This window comes from Polyergus mexicanus, unplaced genomic scaffold (genome assembly GCF_030449975.1).
Source record: "Polyergus mexicanus isolate NDT 795.1 unplaced genomic scaffold, iyPolMexi1.0 SCAF_5, whole genome shotgun sequence".
NCBI classification, from domain to species: domain Eukaryota; kingdom Metazoa; phylum Arthropoda; class Insecta; order Hymenoptera; family Formicidae; genus Polyergus; species Polyergus mexicanus.
In genome coordinates this window covers 5827381-5835525 of record NW_027223325.1, presented here as the reverse complement: position 1 = coordinate 5835525, position 8145 = coordinate 5827381, and positions in this window count along the sequence as shown.

Sequence of the window (8145 nt, the reverse complement as noted above, 5' to 3'; positions counted from 1 at the left end):
CGAGATCGCGGACTTGAGTTTCGTTGGGATCAGGCGCCTCGTTTTGTGGGTCGCGGTCGTTTCCTTAACCCTGAGCCTCGTCCTGTGGGTCGTGGTCAGGCCTTCCTTCAGGCTATGCGGGAGTGGAATCTGGGTTGCGGTGCTGGACGTGTTCGTGGAGGACATTAAGGTAGGAACTTCTTTAATTTTTTGTTTTTTGTTTTTCTTATCATCTATTCTATTTTTATTTTATTTATGCGTTTTTCTTTTTTCTTATCCTTCTTCCTCCTGCTTTTTTAATTTTCGATGAATGGTTTCAGTCGGTTTATGTGGACGCATATGGTTTTCCTTCCCCTTTTTATCGTGTAGTTCACTTCCGAATTCTTTTTGATTATTGTGTAGGGTCCGGTCCATAGGGAGTCCAATTTCTTCGATCGTCCTCGGCGAACTGTTTCATCCTACAAGAGGACTTTTTCTCCTACCTTATGTTTAATTTCTTTCATCTTTTTATCATAGTTTTCTTTGGTTTTTATTTTTTCATTTCTTAGATACTCCTTTGCAACTTGCTGTGTGGCGCGTAATTTTTCTTTTAATTCTTGCGCGTAATCATCGTATGTATACGTAGGCTTAGGCGGTTGCGACAATGTCGTCGGTAATGTTGCTCGGTGCCCGTAAATTAATTCGGAAGGTGTGAACCTTGTCGCCGTGTGCGGTGTTGTATTGTACGTAAACATCGCGTAGGGAATCCATTCGTCCTAATCCGTTTGATCGGCATTTATATAATGTCGGAGGTATTCGGCTAGCGTTCGGTGAGATCGTTCTAGCGCTCCGTTGCTTTCCGGATTTGAATCTTTTCGATTTTTAATAGTTTACATGTGTTTTTAAATATTTCACTTAAAAAATTTGTTCCTTGATCCGTTAATATTTTTTCTGGGATACCGTGTTCAAAGATTATTTTTGTCGCGAATTCTTTTGCGATTGTCGCGGCTTCTTGGTTCGGTATCGGTATTGCTTTACTAAATTTTGTTTGATTATCTTGGAACGTTAAAATATATTTATTTTCATTATTAGTAATCGTTAGTGGACCTACGATATCTAAAGCACATTTTTCAAAAGGTTTGTCGGCAGTGTCCGTTATTATTAGCGGTGCCTTAATTTTTCGCGATAATTTGTTTTTTTGACAAAATTCGCATTTTGTTATATAGTCTTCGACATCTTTTGTCAATCCTCGCCAATTGTGCACTAGGCGAATTCGATTAATCGTACGTTCTTTTCCTTGATGCCCTCCCACAGGTGCATCGTGATATTCGTATAGAATGCATCGCTTCTCGTCTTCCGTGTATTCTCTTCGTGTCGGAGCTCTCATCCTCCTCGACGCTGTTGATATCCGCCACGTGTCGACTTAGTGCGTCAGCGTTTCTGTTCGCTGTCCCGGCCTTGTGTATGATCTCGTAATCGTATTCTTCTAATTTGAGCCTCCATCTAATTAATCGAGATCCAGGGTCGGTTACATTAAATAACCATACGAGCGATTTATGATCTGTGACTATCGTAAATTTTGCCCCGTATAAGTACGGTCGAAAATGTTTAACGGCCAATACTATTGCTAATAGTTCCTTTTCGGTCGTATTATAGTTTTGTTCGGCTTTTGCTAGTATTCGACTGGCATAGGCTATTGGTTGATCCTGGCCTATTTTTCCTTGCGATAATATCGCTCCGATTGCATAGTCTGATGCGTCGGTTGTTACTATGAATTCCTTTTCAAAATCTGGATATTTTAATAAGGGTACCGTCATTAATTTTTCTTTAAGCACTTCGAATGCTTGTTGTTGTTCCTGAGTCCACTCGAATTTATTTTCCTTTTTCGTTAGCTTCGTTAGTGGTTTCGCAATCTTTGAGAAATTTTCAATAAATTTTCTATAATATCCGGCTAATCCTATAAAAGCTTGGATATCTTTCACTTTTCTAGGCGTCGGGAAGTTTCTCACAGCTTCCAGTTTAGACGGATCCGGCGATATTCCGTTTTCCGTAATTATATGACCTAGATATGTCACTTCTTTTCGAAGGAATTCGCATTTGTCAGGCTGTAGCTTAAGATTATTTTCTCGCAATCTTCGTCGGACTTCGATGAGTCTCTTGTTATGATCTTGTAAGCTCGCTCCGTAGATTACGATGTCATCTAAGTATACCAAGCATTTTATTCCTTGTATGTCTATCAGTATTGAATTCATTAGCCTTTGAAATGTGGCTGGCGCATTTTTTAATCCAAAGGGCATTCTATTGTATTCGTAATGCCCGTGAGGTGTGGAAAAAGCAGTTTTGCCTTTGTCGCCTTCTTCCATCGGAATTTGGTGGTATCCGGATGCTAAATCCAGTGTTGTAAAGTACTTGGCGTTTCCCAGCTGATCTAATATATCCGTTATATTCGGTAGGGGAAATGAATCTCCTATAGTTAGATCATTTAATTTTCTGAAATCTACGACTACTCGTAATTTCGGTTTTCCTGACGCATCGGCTTTCTTAGGGACTACCAATAACGGTGCGTTCCACTGACTCGTGCTTGGTCAGATTATTTTATTTCTTAACATTTCTCGGACTTGTCGATTTACTTCCTCTTTAAGCTTCTCCGGCAGGCGATAAGGCCGTACGTTGACCGGTGAGTTATCTGTTTGCGTTGCAATCTTATGCGCGATGGTATCTGTGCATGTCAGTGGTTCTCCTTCGATATGCATCACGTCGCTAAAATCCTTGCAGATTTCCATTATTGTTTTCTTTTCTTCTTTATTTAAATGTTGTGTACGTAATAATCGTAATACCTTTTCACTGCGCGGAATTACTTCCTCTTTATTTAGCGTTCGTATTACGTTAATTTCTTCTGTTTCACCTCGTTTGATTTCCTCTATATTTACTTGCGGCATTAGCATTTCGATAGTGTTATCCGTTGTATTTATAATGCTGGCTGCACATAGATGCAATTCGTAGGTTCTACTAGACAATTACCTATGAATATTCCTGGTATCGTTTCTTCTGCCTTTATCACGCCTATCGTGTTCTTGTCAGTAGCGACCTGTATTATAGTTTCGCTACGTGGTTTCAGCGTCATTTTTAGATAGGGGTAAAGCTTTAAGATATGCTGTCCTACCTTTAATTGTTTTGTTTTATAATTGCAAGTGGCTTGATGTTTTCGTAGAAAATCAACTCCTAGTATTCCGTCATATTCTATCGGAAAATCATCCTTAACAACGTACATAGTGTGCTTAATTCGGCGCTCTCTCAGAGTTATTGTCGCCTTAAATTTTCCAAGTGTACATATCTTATGTCCCGTTACGCCGGTGAGCGTTATTTTTTCTTCTTCTATTAACGTTTCGTCTTTTAAATGTTTCACTTTAATTAATGATATTGCGGCTCCTGTATCGAATAGTAAATTTATTTTTTCGCGTTTCGCTTCTCGTATTGGTAATGTGACAAGGTCCAATCCTGTCTGTATCTGCGGCGTATTTTTGAAGTGTGATACTTGATATTCCATTGCAGGTCGGTGCGACTTTCTTTTGTTCCTTTCCTCCTTATCGCTACTTTGCGCGGAGTTAAATTTCTTTTTTCCTTGCTCGCTATTCTTGCGGTTTTTATTTTCCGGTCGCGAATTATATTGTTTGATTCGGCTCGATTGATCTCTATTGGGTCGTCCGTGTAATAACCAACATTCTTCGCGATCATGTCCGGATTTTTTGCAATAGTGGCAATATTTATTTACCGTATTTACGCGGGGTTGTCTATCGGGTTTCGGCAATGAGAATCGATTTGTGTATCGGCTAGTTCGACAATCTCGGCCGTAATGCCCAATTTTTCCGCATTTTTGACATTGCACGTTTATTTTATTTTCTTGTTTATAGGTCGGTGTAAAATTTATTTTGCTTCGCGTACCGGTCGCGGGTGATCCTTTAACCTATTCTTCCGCGCTGGCCGCTGCTATTGCTTCTTGCAACGTAGCATATCCTCGCGATCAAACAATTGTTTTAATTTCGTTTTCGCAATCCTATCTGGAAATTCTCTAAGGCTTGTTGTTGTATTATTTCCATTATTGCGCGTTTATTATCTACTGTATGATGTCGTCTTTCCATCATTGATTCGTATAGCTATATGGCTAATTTGTCTGCTCTCAGTCCATAAGTTCGTGCGCTTTCTCCGTTTTTCTGTTTTAGCGTATTGAATTCAATTTGTAGATGCGTCGTACTCTTTTTACTCGCATAGCAGACCTCTAATTCATTTTTTAATTGTGCGAAGTCTCGAATTTTTCGCGTTTGGAAATCTAGCATCGCTCTGCCTTTTAATTTCGTGCATAATACTGCTCCTAATAGCGTTACTTCATCTAACGGGTCGATGTGTTCTACTGCATATGTAGTCGCGCTCAAAAATTCTTGTAATTTATTGGATGATCCGTCGAATTCCGGAATCATTCCACGAGCCTCTTTTAATGGTAAAAATCCGCGTCCTCTTCGATGTCGTACATCCTCGGGTGTGAACTCGTATACGGTCTCGGTTCTTTCTCCCGGCGGAGTTCTATGCCCGTTGTTTTGTCGGGGTTGCGGTCCTCTAATTTTCAAATCGTATATCTCGGCATGCATACTTCTAATTTTTCGTCTAATTTCCTCTCTCATTTCCCGCAATATTTCCCTAAAGTCGTCGGCTGCTTCGTCCGTTTTTTTCTGCGGTTTGTGTTGAGCTCGTGCGTTTGATTGTGTCGCGTTTCTAATTGCTTCTTCTTATAATCGTTTAATTCCCTCATCGATATCTTCTGATGTGATGGGTTGCGATGCGGAAGCGTTTGAGTTATACATGTCTCGAATGCGATAGATTTCGTCGGGGTTAAAGATACTTGAATCGTATGACGTTAGTGAGAATTCGCGGTGGTGTGTTAGTCTACTAGACGCGCTTATTGATGATTCGACCTCAACATCTAGTTCTATATTGTTCGCTATTAAACTGTTATTTAATTCGCCAAATGGAAATTCGCGTTCGATTACAACGTTTGCTCCGAGTTCTGGTTCGGACAAATTCACGCTTGAATTTAATGCGCTTAGATTTCTTCGTACGTTATCGCGTATATCCCGGAGTGCTTCTACTGCTACTCTTATAGGACTTACTGCGCTATTTCTAATGGCTCTATTCGCTGGTTCGCTAAATAGCCACGATTTATTCGCTACGCTTTTCTGTGGTGCGTTTCGGTTTTCCGACATTCACGCGTTTACAAATTTTAATTTCTCGACTTACAATAATACGATGAGCAGCATTCTCTCGTTCGATGTCGGCCGTCGGGCGTTGATCGTCGCGTGCCGTTGAGATAGGTCGGTGCGCCGTCTCAGGTTGCGCTTATTGTCGTCGCCTCGATATACCGGGTGTCTCGAAGTTCCTGCTAGACTTCCTTTTCTCTCGGTTGTAGGTATCGACTGTCTGACGGAGTTATCCTTGCTGTCTCTCGTTCTGTCGATTCCACGGAATTTTCTGCCTCGTGGTTATGGACCTTTGCCGCTGTTGATCTTGTTAGAGCTGGCGTATCCCACCGCTGCCACCAATTAATGTTGTGCCTCTAGCCGCTAAGGGAGAGGTCTTTTGGGATTTGTACGCCCAAAGGATTAGGATCCACGCTCGAAATAAGACACTCCCGGACGTTAGGTATAATTTAGTATATTTTGCAAGATTTAATACACTTTCACTTATTCGCGATTATAATAGTCGGGCGCGATACGTACGGTACTTCGATAATATTGAGCGAGCGAGTAGTCTGCAAGTCGTCTCGCGAGGTGCATCTCGCGCTTATTATATCTCTTAATTAATTAGGTCGTTGATTGGGGAGGAGTGTGGTGTCCCTGATCGGAGCATGTCTCGTGCTCCGCTTGTCAGTCTGTCTCGTCAGGTGCTTACTCAGCTTCCAAGAACTTGACCGTGACTTCCTTCTCTTTAGTCACGTATCTTACTTTTATTTTATTAATATTCTTTTATTACTTTACTCTTTCCTAATTTTCCTTGATCTCTTTTCTAATTTTAATGCTTTGCTTTACTCAGCTCTTTCTTACACTTTTCTGTGTCACTTTATTGTTTTATCCTTTAATTTATTAAGTAATTGGTCGGGTTACGACACTATTTTACCTTATAACATAAAATTATGCTTTAAATAAAATTTTGGTAAAGAAGTAAATGTCTTAGAATTACGTCAGGAATACGTATTTAAAATAACGTCACTTTAGCGAAAGTTGTTCCGGATCACCGCTCGTCGAACGCTGCGATCAGCTGATTGCTATACGCGATGTGTGTATGACGGAGTGTGTGCGTAGGAGACTGTCTCCGCGGTACGTCGCTAAATAATAATCGTGCAGCAGTTAACGAAAATACGTAACATGAAGATTCGCTACGCTGTGAGTGAACAGGTGAGTGAGTGAGTGCGTGAGTAAGTAAGCGAATGAGAGAGTGTATGAGTGTTGTGTAAAAGAGAGAAAGAGAGCGAGAAAAAAGTGTATGCGTACGTGCGCGTGTGTGTATAAACGTCTCTCTCTTATTCCCTCCTACCCTTCCCCCCCTCTCTCTCTCTCTTTCTCCTCTCTTTCTCTCTCTCTCTCTCTCTATCTGTCTCTTCCTTCCTTTTACGCACACACTCCGTCATACACACATCGCGTATAGCAATCAGCTGATCGCAGCGTTCGACGAGCGGTGATCCGGAACAACTTTCGCTAAAGTGACGTTATTTTAAATACGTATTCCTGACGTAATTTTAAGACATTTTCTTCTTTACCAAAATTTTATTTAAAGCATAATTTTATGTTATAAGGTAAAATAGTTAGCGACTCATGCGGTGGTAATCACGCATCGGACGGTCAGATGTGGCGTGTTGCGCCGCTCCTGCCTGCCTTTTGTACTCGACGCGTGATTTGCTAATTATTTTTGCTTATAACTCAAAAATTACGCTTCAATTCAAATTTTGGTAAAGGAAAAATCGTCTTAGAATCGTATCAGGAATACGTCATTTTAAGGATGGAAGGTTGTTCTGAAACACCCTGTATATATACCATATATATATATATATATATATAAAATAATAGACATTAAACATATTAAAATATCATATCATATGAATAATCACATAACAAACAGAAACGTATATTCATATATGAGAATCACAGTGTGTATCAAGAGACGTGGTAGCGTCTTGCTAAGTATATCTTTCGTCGTCTTTTTATTTACTGTAAACAGACGCTGCCGTCTATCATTTACCGAAGTAAGAACATTTTTTGAAAATTTTAGAAAATGAATTCGAAATATCTCGTACGTCGGACCATCCTTTCGAGAGATAAACATATCAATCGAGAACAAGGATTTTTCCGAATATAATAACATGAAAATGACATATGGTAGGTGCTTGATGTATAGATCTCGATATTTCATATGAATTTTTAACCGAAAATAAGTTGGTGCTGGAAATTCATATTTTTTACTAATTAATAGTTCAAACAATTGCTCCTTAATTGCTCCGTCAGAATCCACAGTTCTCCTTTTAAAATTAATAGTTTTTGAAATATTTACGAAAAAAGTAAAATTTATCATTTTTACTTAAAAACATATTTCCAATAATTTACTGCAATTATATCCAGCATGAAACGATTGCTCCTTAATTGCTCCATATTGCTCCATCATTATTTTCATGATTTATTGCATTTTTTATCGTAAATTAACAAATTAATCATTATCCAAGTGACGCCATCGCCACCTATCGGCCGCCTATCGGAGCTTATATGGCTCAGCAACCAACGGCAAGAATATTCAAACATAATATAACAGCTCTATTGTTTATATCTATATCTCAAAAAGTTTAATCAACGTTTCTTATTGATTTTTTGGTAGAATAATTGCACTTCGCTTGCTCTATTATGATATTCGCGATCGCTCCACTTGTATAATTAATCTTTTTATGTTATATTAGCAAAAAAACAAACAATCATTTTCTTGTAAAAACATATTTTTTGTAGTCTACTACAAGTATATCCAATATAAAACTATTGTTCCTTAATTGCTTCATATTTAAGATCATCTTAAGTCCGTATCAGACTACCCATTGAAGATTAAGATTCAAGATTGAAATTTGACCAATCAGAACAAAGAAATTTTAATCCTTTTTGT